Below are 17,086 nucleotides of genomic sequence, written 5' to 3' on the forward strand. Positions count from 1 at the left end.
CTATAGCACTAACACAGGCTTTCTGAGAGCTGATCCTATGGAAAATGGTAAGCAAAGGTCTGACACTGAATCCCAGCTCTACTAAATAGCAGCGTGGAAGGATGTGCAATCACACACACACACACACAAGATTATCTCTCCTCCATCACCAGCACTGAAAAGCTCAGGGCTTATTGCACAGCTAATGAGAACAAAAACATTTGCAGCTGGCCTTCCACCACCTGCACAAGGTGAAAATCAGCCAAAAGCCTACAAGACTCTCCAGTTGTGATGAATGGGTGGAAACCAAAGTGTGGCTCAGATTCAAGCCCTAGACTAGTTACTGCACTGTTATACTGTGCCAACAGACCCACTTAGAAGAGGAGGGCCCAGAGTGAGAGGCAGTCTCTGGTATTCTGTGAGGGTAAAATATATTAGGGCAGGCATCAATTTACCTTGGTTAGTTATGTTCTTAGTTATGCTGTATTTTTGTGCTCAGGGGCCTAATTTATAATTGTAATAATAAAATGTATTATGAAGTATAAGCCAAGCACATGCAGGTTCTAATTCTATTTCCTCTCAAAGGAAAGAGCTAAGCTGTTAAGCTCCAGGTTCTTTCAACATTTCCTATTTGCGACAAACACAAAAATCTGAAATCAGAGATGTACCACTGCAAGGCTTTTACAAAGTTCAGGTTAAGCAAGATAAACGTCTGCTTTTTTTTTTTTTTTTTTTTAAATGCTAAAATGATATTTCTAGTTCCTCAGTGTCAGAGCTGTAGCAATGCCTCATTCTGCAGGTAAACTGAAGTTACAGTTACCAATCCAGTTCAGACACTTTCCCCACAAAAGAAAAGTTACCATCCCAAAGCTTCCAGGGTAGCATTTCTACCTACATTCTTACAGAGAGAATTTATGGGTCATTTGAGAGACCTCCCCAGTTCCTCAGGATGGGGACAGCTTGAATTCTCTTAGGAAAATAGCTCTTACTCTGGCTTGGTTGGAGAACTCAATGAACAGCCCAGCTGTTAATGATATATTAATTTTGCCCTTGATTGCACATGAGAACTGGAGGAGAATGTTCCATTATCTCCTTCCCTCTTGACTGGAGCATCCTGTTCCAGGCCCCAGCAGGTGACTGGGCCCAACTCTCCAGGTCCCTCTTACTGGGACACATTTAGAACAGCAGGAAAACAATTTGTATGTCTGTGAGAACAATGTAATGTTAATAGAAAACTATGTTTAATTATTCAGATTGTCAGTAAGTTATTAAAAAATATGTTGTTGAAGAGCAAGACTAGCAACTGTACCATTAATCTACTATTTTTACAGTATATAGTATTTATGCTGTAACAAAAGTTTTAATAACTGAAAAAGAAAATTACTGCAGTCATTTTTACTGTAGTTCCCACTGATAAATGCTGATATCAACAACATATTAATATTGCTCAGCTTATTTAAGCTGAATAACTAATGAGGAAGAGTTAATAAGAATACAACTACCAAACATAATCATGGTCCTTAATCTTATGAAATTGTTCTTTCCTCACATGAGCAGTTAGTCTCACTAATGTCAGTGGCCCAAATTTTGCAGTCCTTAATCACATACTGTTACCTTCAGTACTGTTGTTCTCAATTTAGGATCAAAGCCCATAGTTTGCCGGGGCCATGCTTTCAAGGGAGGATTGGGCCCAGACTTTTAATAAGGGGTTTGGTGGCTTACAAAGAGGTGATTAAGATCTTCCTTTGAAAAAACAGAAAAAGTAGAGTTCTTCTTTTGGATTATAACAGCACAGATAGCCGTAGCTTGCGGATTTCAGAGTATTAACTACTAATCCACAAGTGAACTGAAAGGTTTTTGTTTGTTTGTTTTGCTATTACAGTATTTAAACTTGTCAACCTTCAGTTCTCAGTAAGTCATACTTAAGTTTTTTAGCAAAATATTTTATCACATCTCTGCGAGCATGCCTAAGAGTTTGAGAGATCTCCTGGTTAGAGGCAAAACCCAGGGTAGTTTTCTTTGTTTGATTTGGTTTTACTTAATGAATATCTTGTACTTATTTCTGAGAACTCAAACCATGAAGTTTTGGAAACTAAGCCACAATATAAAAGTTTCTATTTTCCTTAAGTGACATTCAAGTATTGTTTGTCAGCAACAAACAGAAAGTACTTAGTATAATTATTATAGCACCTCAGTAAAAATCAGACTCTAGCCGTAGGTGATTGCAGCTATAAAGTTTCCAGAATAGGAACAATGAGCCCTATGAAACTAATGAAAAAAATCGCCAACTTCCTCACTCCAAAGTCTGATTTTTACAAGGACTCCATTTCTTCCTGGTTGCCAAAAATGAACAGTTTATTTGAATCTAGCTTAGGTCTCCAGGAAAACAATTTTAATGTAAAATTGAATAATGTTGCACCAGTGACAGGATAATAAAGTGGTTTCAAAACGGAGTAATATTTGGGTAGTGTGCCCCACTAATGAAAATGCAGAAATCATATTTTAATGATAGCATAACTAAGATGATAAATATCCATATATAACCTTTGCTGTACCACTGTACTGTAATCAAATAAATTAGAAATCTAATGACTGCTTTGACACAAACAGGTATTTAATGTGCTGAAAATGTACCAGATTTCCCCCCTCAAGTATTAGTAAAATCCCCAAGAAAATTAAAATCCAGGTCATAGCTAAATTCCTTTGAAACTGGGATTTAAATAAAAAAAAAGAAAAAATAAAGAAAAAAATAGAAAAAAATGTTTAGTCACTGTAAGAATTCTTTGTGCTGTTACATTTTTATAAGGTTAAAGCTAAAAATAACATAAAAATCTTTTTAGAGGTTACATTAAAAAATCGACCAGGTATGTTCAGAAACCCATCACACATCTGCCTGTTAAACAGATGTCAACCAATAAATTAATTAAAGCTACTCTCCTCTCAAAATAGAAAAGAGGAAAGAGCTGTTAGGGATATTTATGGGGTGACGTTTGCATGACTGACAAGTTTTTCATTCTTGGCCTCTATTGTACAAACCTCTGATACTTCTCAAACATTTTCTGAAAGGAAAATTAAATCCCTGTGAGAAAGAGAATTTAGTAACCTGTTTCAGGGCAGTCAGATTGATGCTAGAGATATGGCATGACTGTTCATCAGCTGGGAGAAGTGAATTAAGGAAATGAGGTTTCAACAGGGACCTGATAAAAATCCTTGCTAATAACCCCAGCCATCACACTGAGGAAATCAGAGTTTGCATGTGAAATATCTCACTATCCTTTGTATGCTGTACTTCTTTGTCACAATTAGCACCTCAGCTGATCAAGTGAGAAACTTTCTTGGGCTGATCTTAAATCCTACTATACTTATAGAACCTGGAAAAATAAATAGAAAGGCCTTTGAGGAACAGTGAACAGTCCTGAAACGACAATGCAATTCCTTGAAACATAAACATTTCTTGGACTTTAAGGACAAACATTAATTTCTACATTTCTTCTTCCAATTATACAAATTCAATTTTTTTCTGGAAACTACACAATTGCTGCAAAAGGAATTAGTGGATGTAAGGGGTTATTAAACATGGCATTCACCCACTGCTCTTACACGGAAAAGGCAGCTCTCAAAAAACCAAAGCTGATTAATATGAAAGGCAGCTAACCTAAAAACTAAAACTCGAACTGAATGGTGTGTGCTAATCTTTCTCAAATACACTTATGAAAGCTAAATTTGCTGGTATTTGCCATTGCTATGCAGGCTAAATGTTCATGTGAATGATATCTCCACAGTTCTGAGCAAACCAGTAAAAATAGAGAGTTTTGTCCTCACTGGTAATTTTCTCAGTCTCCTGTTCATCCCCAGCCGCCTGAATAGTGAACACTTCACAATCCAGTGTCATTTGTGATAAACTTTGTTTAAAAGCTGCCATTCATCACAGGTAATTTCCTTAACCCTCAAGTCTCTTGTAAGGAAAAGATAGAAATTCTGTGTTATATATTTGCTCTACAGGGTCTTAAAAAAAAACCTCAACATGTTAGCCACATTAATAAAATACTAACCAGATCAAACTCTTAATAGCCAGCCTTAGACTCTCCATTGTTTAGTGATGTTTGTTTGCCAGCCTATCTGGAGACACAGGGAAAATCTTAATAGCTCTGGCCACTCATTAGCAAAGTACCGTGGAGTCCTAATCCCATAAAGATATTAAACTATTTTTCCTTACAATAGCAACAAATGGAGGGAACTCTCATTACTTATTAAGATGTGGTACATTCTTTGCATATTGAGTTTCCTCTCCTACTTTGAACTCTTATCCCCTATCACTCTGTTTCTGAGGCTGAGATCAAAGTAGGTCGGCCTTACAGAGCTGCAGATGAGTGGCCGCCTTTCAGAGAATATTAATGCCCTCCTGAAGGGCCCAGCTGGGGAGGAGGTGGGTTCCCCTGATGGGAGAGCCCTGCCAGCCCAGCCACACCAGGCCACCACTGGGGACACAGCACAGCCCTGCCGAGGGGAGCTGCTCAGCCCAGCTTAACTACGTGGCCCAAATCTCAAAGTAATACTGAGCCCAGGTCTCTTTTGGAACTAGAGAACGGTATAAATCTGAATTCTGGCAGACTGGCACAGAGCAATTTGTTTTATAGCAGGAAAATATGTGACCAATTTTGTATTTTGCATTGAAAAAAAAATTCTGGTCTTTCTGGTTCCCCCTTTTGACTTCTCCAGTTTTACTTTTTACTTCTCTCTACCTCAAGGACTGGTGTTATCAGTGAATTCATGGGCAGCTGGCAAGACAGTGTCCCCCTCCAATCTTTCACCTCCAGCAGGGATCCTGCCATACAGGGTTTCTTTCTTGCCTTCAAATTTGCTTGCAAGACTTTTAAAGGGGAATAACTTTAGAGCTTGTTAAAGGTAAGAGTAAACATGCTAAGTACTGAGACATTCAGTGGGTATCGGAAAAGAAGAAATGTTATATTCATTACAGAGGAAAATCTAGTAATAAAAAGTATTACCTGCATTTATAGCCCTTGTAACCTAATTTTTGTGACAAAGCAAAGAAGTAAAAACATTCCTTTCTGCCTTTCAGTGACCCCTATAAGAAACCCCCCATGGAGTCATTTAGGATAGTAATTTGAGTGAAAATATATGCAGCCTTTACTTTGCTTGCTCTTCTTAAATTAATAACCCTTACTAATAATTAATCTAAAAGTTTCTAAAGGTATTTGCAAAAATGCCCTCAAATTAGTAAGCACTTAAAAGAAATAAAAAATTAAAAGACATTATCCACAACATAAAAGAGTAACAGAACATGGAGCTGCGTTGTTCAAATGTTAAAACTGTACATAAAATACTCCTTCAATATACACTGCCAGTAAAAACCAAAGCAAAGCAGGTCATTAAAATGTCAGGCTTGGGGCAGAGTGGAAAAAATGCTGTGTTTAAAAGAAACACGTAGACCTTTTATAATTATTTCCCCTTAAAGTTAACTGTTAAAAAAAAAAAAAAAAAAAAAAAAAAACAAACCAACAACAAGTGAACCAAAACAAACTAAAAGTAACCCCCAAACAAACAACCGTAGTAGCATCAGAATACAGTCAACTCTAGTCTTAGTCTGGTTCCTAAGCAAGCCTAAGGACACTTTTTGAGTCTTTCTGCAGCTGGATGTCAGCTTTGTTTGTGAAATGTCATTTTCCTTCTTTTCTAAAGCAAAAGCAGAGTGGTGAGTTCAAGCCACTGATATCCTTGTGATGAGTCTGCTACAGCTGAGCAGCAGTAACAGGAGCAGCAAAAACCTTGGGAGCTCCATGTGCATCTGGGGAATCCTTGAGAAGATGCTGAGCTTCCATGCACAGCCCTGTGCTGACTGGTGGACTTTCACATTCACTGTTGTGGTGGTGTTGAGTCCATGCAGAATTTTAGCACTCTGTAAAGAGCTCACAGTAGAAAACCTCAATCCCTTCTCACGTGAATTAAAACTACCCACTGAAACTGGCAAAAGATTGTCAGGACAAAGGAGATGTTGTGGTAGTTACTGGGCAGCTGAAAGGCACATTAATGACACTTATTTGAATTAACCTTTTCTGCATTGGAGTCCAGATGAATCAAGACAGTAGAAGAAAAGCCAAAGTCTGTCTCTTCAGACACAAACTATGCTGCAGTACTGAAAATAAAATGTTGTGTATTGGTGTCACTTTTTTTACTCCTAAGATTTTTGAGCCAGTAACAAAGACTAATGTCCTTCTGACTCTTCAGAATTTAAGGTTTCCATTTCCCTTCTACTGGAAATAAGTGCATCATGGCCCCAAAGCAAAAAAAAAAAATCCATCTCATTAATTTTGTGTATTTTCAGCAAAGTGTTTGCATATGAAGTCAGTACATAATCTTCACTGAACTGAGTTCCTAAACTGTGTCTAAAAGGTGACAATGCCCTAGGAACAGCTCTGTCCAGCAGGTACAATGCCATATTAACTGGGCTAGTGTATGAACAACACCTGATGCACACAGCTAATCCAGATTAATTTTGTTTTCACTAAAGTAGTTGGCTCATAAAGCAGAGATAAATTTGATGATCAAAAAACAAAAAAGTTGTACCCTCAGGCAGAGTCTGGGACTCCCACTGAAGTCCATGCAAGAATACAGGTAACTTATTTTGTCCTCTAATATCTCTGTAGCTCTGTTCCCTGAAGCTAACAAACACCACTGCTGAAAGTACAGGTTGTCACATTTACAATCAGCAATTAAAACCAACATTCTTTTGGTTTCCATCTGATAAGAGCAGTGCTCAAAGTGGAGAGACAATGGAGAAACACATAATAGCACCAAGAAATTCAAATTGTGTTTAACTACTCCTTTTTCTTCAAATCAACTTCTGCAATGCAAATATTGGTAAGTTGGGAAAAAAAGCCTGTAATCATGTTTGATACATGTTATACTCAAAATACAAAGACCATGGGTGAATTTTAACTTTCATACTTCTGAAGTTTCTTTTTCTATTTTCTGGCATTTTATGTGTTATGATCAAATATACCAGGAGGAGACAGAGCAGTGGACACAGTTTTAGACTGGTATAATTGACTCAGCAGGAAAACAAGGACATCCTTAGGCAGCTGTGGTTCCATGACTGTTTACAACCGGTCTGCTATGCCCAATATTCCTCACTAGGTATGATCACTAATTCTTAGTCATAGGCTTACAGTGACAATGAAAACAGCAAAAGCATACTGTATATGTATTTTTGACAGCTCTATGATTTTCTTCTATGATTAAAATGATGAGTAATATTTAAAAAGGATTAAAATTAAATGTTGGAAAGTTGGTTTCTAGCCCCACACAAAGTCTTCAAGCAAAAAGTCAAAATTACACAAATTTTGAATCAGCAGGGTGACTTTCGAGCACTTCAATACTTCCTATAGTTTCACCAAACTATTTTGATCCTGTACCAGGAGCCTAGAGCCAGGCTGAAAGCACCATAGAAGCCATGGCTTGTGACCTATGGCTTTGATGAAGGCAGCACACCATGACCCTGGAGGGCTGGTATTTAGTTATAATGATAGGTTTGAACACTATTTCCTTTCTTATTGTCTACAGGTATTCAGGATGATAATCCCAGTTTAAACAGATTTTCTAGTCTCATGACATCTCTGGAAGTTCTAATTTCCTTAAAGACAAGCAAAAATGTTAATTTTACATGTAATCTTTATGCAAAATCAACTACTATCAACAGTGGAGATTCCAGAGCCTGGAAAGAGGGTTCATTTTGCATTCTTCAACCCAGATAAAAAGAATGAAATAACTTTCTCTGAAAATATTAGCTTGCTTGCAGTTAGTTCATTGTGAAGATGTCAGGAGCTTGCTCTTTACTGATTTATTATATAACTACTGTTACTGTCTTCCTGGCCACAGGCTAACACAGTGGCCAGTTCTCCATTACAAAACTGCCCAAAAATGCAGTTTGAAAGTTCACATTAAATATTTCAAATATTTTCATCAAAAAGACTTATCACAGATCTTCTGAAATCATGTGCCATATTCCAAGAAAATTCCTTAGAAAAGATGATTTTCATGAGCACTTGGCATTGATTGTTCAGGAATTTAAAGAAACTGGCATTTATAGAGCACAGGCTCAATTGTCACCCAAATGCAGGCAATCTGCATTAAGCCATCATTTCTCCACAAACCTCATTTCTAGATATTGAGCAGGAAAGATACAGCTCTACAAATACCACCTACTTACATATTAAGAGCACATCATGCACATATCATTAAATAATACCCGCTCTCCACAAACAGCCTTCCTTCAGGGTTCCAGTCTGCTGTAATTCAGCCTGAGTGTGAACTTGAACAAGTCATGACCATCAAGCTACTTTGATGTTTTTATAATTTCAGAGTCTTTTTTAGAGATCTAATCAGCAAAGTCTCTAGGATTCTTCTCCTGAAACTTCCATTTCCCAGAAGTCCTTATTCTCATTCTCTATTCTAGTCAACTCTGAATATTGTAGGCCTATTTTTTAAATTGAATCACACCTACCTTGCCGGCAGGTATTGTTCCCCCAGTGCTGCCCACTGTGCTGGAAGGGCAGACATTCCTATGGCAATGTGGTTAATTCAAGCCACTGGCTATTTCAGTTTAAAAATGAAACAAAAAGCCAAAAACCAAAACGAAAGGGGGAAAACAAGAAGGTGACTCAGTATAAGCTCTTGGATCAGAGAGTGGGCAGGGAAAGCTGCAGCAAAGGAAGGTAGTGCAAGGCCAAGGCACCTGTGCTCACTGCCCTTGGAACCCAGCACAGCCTGCCTGCCCAGAGCCACCTGTAACCTGTCTGATTTCCCTCCACTGCAGGAAGGGATAGATTAGGAATAGTTCAAATGAACTGGTCAGCTAGTAGGACTGGAGGAATTACAAGCTTCTACCAAAGGATGGTGATAAAACATTTTCAATCAGAACAGCTGCTTTCAGATGTAATGTTTGGCATTAGGAAAAGATGACTTGAGCCAATGCAGGCTACCTGCTGTATTTCAGAAAACGTGCACATGCTCATTTTTGCCAGAGGGCATAGCGTATTATATCTCTACGATGAGTAGTTCATCTTTAACTGGCACAGTTATACCCGGAAAATTGGGCGATTCACACCTTTACTTTCTATTCTGTTACTCCGTGCTGGAGACAACCCATCTTACAAAATAGCCCTGGACCCTGATATAAATGCTATGCTGAGATACAGATCTATAGATGCCTTAGAGAGCATTTTCTAAAAACCATAAGGATCTGATTTACCTTCATTTATGCTGTCATTATAGCACTCCAGTCTGAAATCAGTGTTTTGAGGCAATGGTTAGAAATCTAGCAGCATTTCTGTATGAGCTGTCATCACCATCTGCACCACCACTGACTTTTTCTTAACTGATCCAGCTGAAAAAGAAAGAAAAAAATTGTTAGATCAGTTTGAGTCCAATTCCCTGTGCCTGTGCAAATGCTTCTCTTGGAACAGGGCAGGAGAAGCAGCAGGGGCCAAAGCTGCTGCAGAAACGCAAGTGCAGCCACATTCCTCGATATTGGCGTAGAGAGCCAGACTGACTCAGAGTGAAATATCTTTAGGTGCATTCTAGTCTTTTTTATGATCATCAATTTTTTTTCACATTCCAGATAGAATCCATCCACAGACCTGGTGTTTTTCCGGTGGATTTGTTCACACAATACTTTATGTTGGCAGCTCATTTCTGTCTTAGTCATGTTTTCGTTTTTTTCTTTTGCAGATGTTTACAATTACTCCTTAAAATGTTTCCATTTTCTCTGATCACTGAATGTGAATGAGGTGACATTTTTAAAAATAATTGTAGCTTTTTCTGGCCAGAAACCATGTTCTTAGATTCAAATAGTCTTTGTCTTTTAAACTGTGGTAAAGGTCTTATATCTTTGTAACAGCAGCATCTGCACTACTTTGCCTGTTCCTTTTTTGACAAAATCCAAGTGTTATTTGTCATTATCTGACTGTATCTTCTGTCTGGCAATCAGATGTTTATATGGCTTTTATTTAACCTTAAAGACATGAGGCCTATTCTCCTGGATTTGTGTTGGAAGGACTGCAGAATAAAAGGTACTGCAGCAGCCTAAGCTTCTGAAATGCAGAGGAAGGTTTCTCTGCTCTTCTTTCAATCAAGTTTTTTCCCAATTGTTTTTATTGACTAAAATTTAGATCAAAGTTCTTACAAACAAATGCCTCATTTCCAACACCTGCAATTATATTGCAATGTTTGTAATGCTTCAGTTGTTTTCAGAGCCCCATGTCTGGGAGTCCTCCATGCTTTTGAGAAAATTCAGCTGTTTCTTCTTTTTTCTGCTTTTGTTTTGAAAAAATAATATTTTAATTTGCAGAAAAAGTATAAAAATGTGCCATCAGTTTACCACAAAGGCTTGAACAAGAGAATCACGTAGATATTTTAAAAGATTTTTTTTTTATGTAGTCTCGTGACTTTTGGAGTGCTGAGTCATGGTTTTTGCATGCTTGACATCAGCAATACCACAACTGAGAGAAAATCTTTGTGAAAGATTCCTTTCTAGTCCTCTTGAGACAAAGGGATCCTCCAGGAAAAGACACAGAGAAACAACTGTTTCTTATTCATTATAGTTCCCAGTTAAAAACAAGCTCAAAACCCAACTTTAAAGCAAACGATCTAAAATATCTGCCAAACTATCCCTGCTTCTTTCTTTCACCATAAGGAAAGGTATAAACACATTTTTTTCTTTGCTTTGTTAGGATTATAAAATCATACAATGTATGAAAATGAATCTTGTAGTACAATTTAATATTTTTCAATAAACAGCTTCTTTTCTTGCCAGTTTTCTCCCTCCTTCTTGTCAAGCAAGAAGTCTGGCATTAGGGACAGAAAATTACTTTTTTCATTAATGATCATATGTAACTTTGTGTGTATTTTTTTAGCTTTCATGAAAAAAAATGTACCAATTTTATGATTACTCTCATTCCACTTCATTAAAAAATGTTTTCCCTTAGTAGGAATCAAGTATTCTGAGAGACACGTGGAAATGTCACTTGAAAAAAAATTTAGAACCATTTTGCTCTTAAATGAGAATTTTGGCCCAAGAGTTAGTGCATTTTCACTGCAAGCTGATGCATGACCTCAAGTTTCTACCTGTGTAAAACAATTACAAATATTCCCTACTCCTAATAAAAGAGAAGGAAAATAGGGGCTATCCTTAACTTTACTGATATCAGTAGTAGAGAAATATGATAATATATTATACTAAGTGCAAAAAAATTGATTCTGGAGCTGGGTGGTTTGGCAACCAAAACTAGACTCTTTCTTGAGCAAAACTTCCTATTCATTCCAAATAGTTTTCCTACACTAAGACTTGAGGATAAATTGCTTGTGGGCTTGATAAAAATAGTCAGTATGTGTCTGTATTAAAGTATTTTTGGCATAAACTACTTCAGAGGCAAATCAGGTCAAATTTACACAGCTGTTGTTGTCATGTGGCATTAATTCGATACCTCACTTCAACTGATAGTTGGACTTGCTGGTTTTTATATATTTACCAGATTTTTAATTAATAGTGCCAAGCTGAAAGCCACCAAAAAAATTGGGCTGAAAACAAAACTGAATGCCAGCAAAGGTACAAGCATCCAGATAAATTCACACTATTACCAAGTCTAAATCTGTACTGTGCTATGAATTACCTAATTACATCATCAGAATCACCATTCATGGAGGGCTGCTCAGCAGAGAATATAAAACCTCCAGCACCACAAATCACTCCTTTTCTCCTACCTGTTTGTTGTACATGCACCTGAACAACATGGTCACTACTTCTAAGTATTTCTAATATTTCTAACACCATTACTACTAAAAAAGTACTTTTCATAGACAATTTAAGTACCCATTCACAAATTTGGTTCTACAGAACACAAGACTCTAAAATATGTGATTTGATCTATGCTGCTCCAGTCCTTCAGCTGATCACAAAACTCATGCTGCATCTCCAAACATCAGTAAGCACAAGACTAATTTAAGGATGGCAGAGCATCACTTCATAACTGCTCCTTAAGCATAGTATCCAATATTTATAGTAACTCTTTGTAACCCATGACTTATCCAGAAACTCTTTTTATTACTCTGCTAAACTCAGTTTTTAAAAAAATACACTATATTTTAATTCTATCACAGTAGAAGTATAGTTAATAGAAAATATTTCCATTTTTATGCTCATTTGGACAGGTGGAATTAAGACACCACATGCTGCAAATATACTAATACTAAATAAAGACCTCCTTCTTCTCTCACCCAAATGTGCACATACACATAATGATGATGTTTTACTTGATCAAGATGGGGGAAAAGAGATTATCTAGAGCATTTCAACACTCCTGAAGTGGTTTAAGTTTGCCTATATGAAATCTCTTTTGGGACTACTCTTCCCCAGAATCAAATCCTATTTTAAGTGCCCAAGCCATCAGCCTTTCCCTTCTTCCCAATAAAAAAAAAAAAATAATTCCCTAGAACCCAAAAAAAAAACTTTCAAGTCCTCAGCTCACCTTCTTCTTTGGCTTTATAATGCATCTCGCAAATAATGTACAAAATCTCAAAGGGCGACAAAATTATGTCTGTATATATATCACTTGGTTAAAAAATGCATGTTTAATATAATTTCTGAAAAGAACTCTATGCCTGAAATCAGGATAAACCTGGTATTAAAAATAAATTGTAATATGAGTTCTTGGCTACACAGCTTGTTGTTGTAGATACGTGGTGGTTGGACTGAAAGGACTGTTTGTTGACTGTTTCTCTCTGACACAGTATATTAATCCCATTCCAAGGTGGTCTGCTGGTTGCCTGCAGTGCAGGAGAAAATACAGTTTCCCTTTTGAGGTACAATTTGCTTTCCTTAGAGCACTGATGACTGAACATGACTGGAGCTGGTAGAGGATGTCAGACTGAAATGCTGCTGCTCTTACTCTACCAGAGTACCCAGCTGGGGTGTCTTCTTTATATTAAATCAAGCCTCACATGTGAGGTCAATGAAGCATTTCCCCCAAATCAGATTAGTATGAACCATCAATTTTTTTTTCAGGTTTTTGTTTAGTTTTTAATTTTTTTTAAATTATCTTAAGTAATTAGAAAATTTTGAAACCATTACCACATAATTATAAATATAAGAGAAGCAACTCTGTCACTTGGTGACTGAACATAATACTTTAGTTTGTTATTTACAGCCAGGTCTGTTTGGCCAGTACCTGTCTGGAAAAAAGTTGTCACTCTTGCCAAAAGATGTCCAAGACTTAGACTATATTTCATTGGAGAAAGCAATGTCAAATTAATAGACTGACACAGCTGTAACTTGTTTTGTCAAGTTGAAAAAGAGCAAGAAAATAACTATCTGAATGTGTATAAATAAACAGCTTGCCAACAAACTGGCATTTCACAGATTCTGTTATGTTCTCAAGAAATGGATGAAAGAGTCATGATGAAATGTCAATAGAAATATTGGCAGATCAGAGCTTGGTGAATAGGCAAGGAATGATATCCATGTTAGCCAACATTAATTCTTCAGAAATCCAGTTTTCCCTTTCATCTACCATTGGAGGGACTAAAAGAAAGATTTTATTAATCAATAAAATCTTATGTTGGAGGCTAAGTAAAAAAAAATATTTTCATGTCTCCAAAACATACATACTTATTTGAAAGTTTGGGCAAAGCAGCATCTGCATAGAAATTATGTAAATTGGTCTTCACTTTCTGCACAGATAAGCCCTTAGAAAAAAAATGTTATGTCAGGATAAGGAGTACATAAATTCTAAAAGCTTATCTTTCAAAAACTGATGGCAATCTCATGCATTATCTAATACAGATTTCCTGTTTCATTCAAATGTTAATATATACAAAAAAATTAGGATTACAGGGGCCACAGGAGGCCCTGTGGTTAATTACAAAGCAAGCAATGTCCTTTTTTCATACAGGCAGCCCTTTGGGCAACAGGAAAAAGACAAGTTATTGTTGCTTGTAATGGGTTTTGTACTGTTACATTATTGGGGAAGGTTCTAGAAAAAAACCCTGTGGTTAAAAATGCACCCTGGTCTATACCATGGGAGTTTCCTTGTGGTCAGTTGTGCTAGGATGGAAACAGTCCCTATTTCCTACTTGCTACCTTTTGGGCATTATGCTGGAAAGACAAATTAGTGCAGCTCCTGAGCTCACCAAAGCTGGCTTTTCATTCAGAGGCAAGAGAAAACTTACCATGAGTGTTTTTCCTCACTGAAGATCATGCAATGCTTCCCATCTAACACCTGGTCTAATTTACACTCATTTATATTTAAGGTCATAAGCAAAGAAGGTTGGAACTACTAGAGCCAAACACACTAATGTGAGTTTGGATTTTGTTTTGTTTCTGTTGATTCTCTGATCACTACATCACAAATGTAGTGATTAGCAATAATGTTTTAGGAACCTGCTTTGGTGAGTCTTGACAGCCAGCCTACCTGTTTGGGGTTCTTCTGGAAGAAATGACTGAATGTTTCAACAAACAAAGTTAAAACCCTCTTAAAATTGCATAAGATTTTTATCTGTGAAGACTTGGTTTGGTCAGGGACTTCTGCTTCCCTGTCACAAGGCCACTGATTAATATGAAATTAACTCCATCTATAACTACATCTATTTTTTCTGTCTAGCTAAGGTGGCAAGTTGCTGTATGAAGAACAGTGTCTGCAAGGCCCTGGCAGACAGTACTTCATGTAACTTTCATGACTGCATTTACTTTTAATTGATTCTGCAGTACTGTGCCCCTTATGGAGTGTTTTAAATCAATGTCAACCATAAAGGGGTACTAAACTGTACAAGATCCTTTTTTGGTTGCAGTTAAAGAAAACTTATTTACGAGGACATGAATAAAACTCTAAGTGTGTGAATGTAAATATGTCCAAAACTTTCAGAACTCTTTTCCTTTATTTCATAGATTGGAAAATGTCAGGCATGGATTTTTTTTCCCTTTTCCATCATGAAAAATTCAACAGGGCCCTTTGAATGTTTTCTCTCCCCTTGTGTTTTTCTCCCTCCCAGTATTAACTGCATATGACATTCGAAGTTCTGTTCTCCAATAAGAAAATCAAAGCAAGTAGAAGAGAGGCTCTTTCAAAATTGGCAGTGATCTGGTATTCTCCCAGAACTTTCATGCTAAGGAAACAAGCCCTTGACAAGCTCAGACACGTGTGATTCTCACTAGAAATGAGCAAATCTCAGTCCCTGTGTGCCAGCATGGACATTACGCCTGAAAGCAGTTGTTTCAGAAGAGCTATTCCTTAGTAACTTCATTTACAAATGTTTTTAATTCATTTGCACTTTTTAGTAAGAAAAACAGCTATGGGAATGACTGCCTCACTCCATCAACAAGATGTCTTTATTTTGGGATTGCCCCATCAAGCACTTTTCACAGCCTGAAGTACCTCCCCAGTATCACACTAAACAAGAGGTTTGTTCTTATTACAGAAGAGAAGCAGCAAATAGTCCAAAATCCTTGCCCAACCTGCTATGCTTACTGTATGCAGGTAGTTACAGGACATTAATTTCTCAGTAAAGGGAGGAGAACCCAGGCAGGAATTAGTGAAGTTGCACTGTTTGGTTTCTCAGAAGAGTCTCATACTGCCTGAGTATTGCTGACATAGAACAGATGAATGCACAGCAATGAAGTACAGAATGAGAATGTCACTTGATCTTTATATATTACACTTTTCCTTTCAGATCCTCATAGAAATTAGAAGTGAGTCAGTATGGGAGAAATCTCACCAAGATCAATACAAAAGAAATTAAAGATGGTGAATTAACTATAAAGACTATTAGTACTTATGAGTTATATTGAAGGTAAAAAAGTACACTGAAATGGAAATTAAAGGGATAAACAAAGACAGCTCATTACCTTACTTAATTTTCCCTTTTATGGATATACTTTTAGAAGTTTGGTGGTTTCTTTCCAGTCAAAGCATACGTTCTATAGCTCACTCAGAACTAGAATTTTAATTCTGTAGAAAACTTCAAAGCTCCACATATTATATATATGGCATATCATTCCACTGGCATGAAACAATTTTCCTCTGAGAATGTAGCAGAGAATAAACAACTCAGAAATAACATATTCCTCAACCCTGAGTTTAACATGAATCTTCAATGAATGTTCAATTACACCTGCTCAGAATCCAAAATCAATTGTGATGTCTTTAAAATCTCCATCCTGTATTGGACAGTGCGACTCCATTGCTTGGAGATTTTTCTACAACTGTCCTCTGAAGGGTAAATCCCACTGAACAGGCAGCCTAGGAAGGAAAGTTAATATCACCACAGTACTTGTCTGGCCGTGAAGGGATGGTGCACAGGGACCCTGCTGTGCTACAGCAGCAACAGAGCCAAAAAATCCTACTGTGTTTGCAAAAATAACTGGCTTATTTTTGAGCCAGAGTTGGTTTTTTTATGTCCTGACTCAAAATGAAACAAATCTTTATAACAGTTTGTTGCTGTTGTGTTGGTTTTTTTTTTTTTTGGTGTTTTTTTTTTTTTTTTTTGGTTTTTTTTTTGTTTTATAATAATAACAGAAGTTTTTGTAAACTATTTAGAAGAACGATACCAGTTTTGGCCCCAGCCCAGCAAAGCACATGTTTAACCTTCTGCATGTCACTAGTTTCTGAAATCAATGGGACTGCTTGCAGCCTGAGAGTAAATCATGTGCTTCAGTGCTCCACCACAATAAGACCTTTACAATTGTTTTCTTCAGTACAGATAATTCTAGGAACCCTCAGAGAGCCTCAATGACTTTCACAGATGAAGAAGAATCTCTGCTATAGGTAGGAGGAAACTTTGCTAAACACCTTTTTTCAGCCTTATAGCCTTATGTCCCATTTCTTTGTTAACCTGGTACCAGAAAATAAATCTTGTTGGAGACACAGTTTAGCTAGGAGCAGAGGGACTTGGATGCATTTGTAAAAGGGAGGCCTTTCCAGGCAAACAAAGAAAGGAAGTTGAACATATATAATAAAATAATTGTAGATATGTAAATTCTAAGTGCAACAAATGAAGGGCTCCTTTAGCTTTGATGCTAAAAACAGTTTGGGTTGTTTTT

General features: G+C 37.0%; 1 long non-coding RNA gene across 3 annotated transcripts in view; it reads right to left on the minus strand.

Annotated features, from left to right (window-relative positions):
* LOC137481169 (uncharacterized) overlaps nt 1–17,086 on the minus strand; it is a 63,451-nt gene that overhangs the window by 14,063 nt on the left and 32,302 nt on the right. For all 3 annotated transcript variants that reach the window (XR_011003366.1, XR_011003365.1, XR_011003367.1), the window contains one exon: nt 9,248–9,382. This is a non-coding gene — a long non-coding RNA (uncharacterized lncRNA). The remainder of the gene's footprint in view (nt 1–9,247; nt 9,383–17,086) is intronic.

This window comes from Anomalospiza imberbis, chromosome 12, assembly GCF_031753505.1.
Source record: "Anomalospiza imberbis isolate Cuckoo-Finch-1a 21T00152 chromosome 12, ASM3175350v1, whole genome shotgun sequence".
Taxonomy (NCBI): domain Eukaryota; kingdom Metazoa; phylum Chordata; class Aves; order Passeriformes; family Viduidae; genus Anomalospiza; species Anomalospiza imberbis.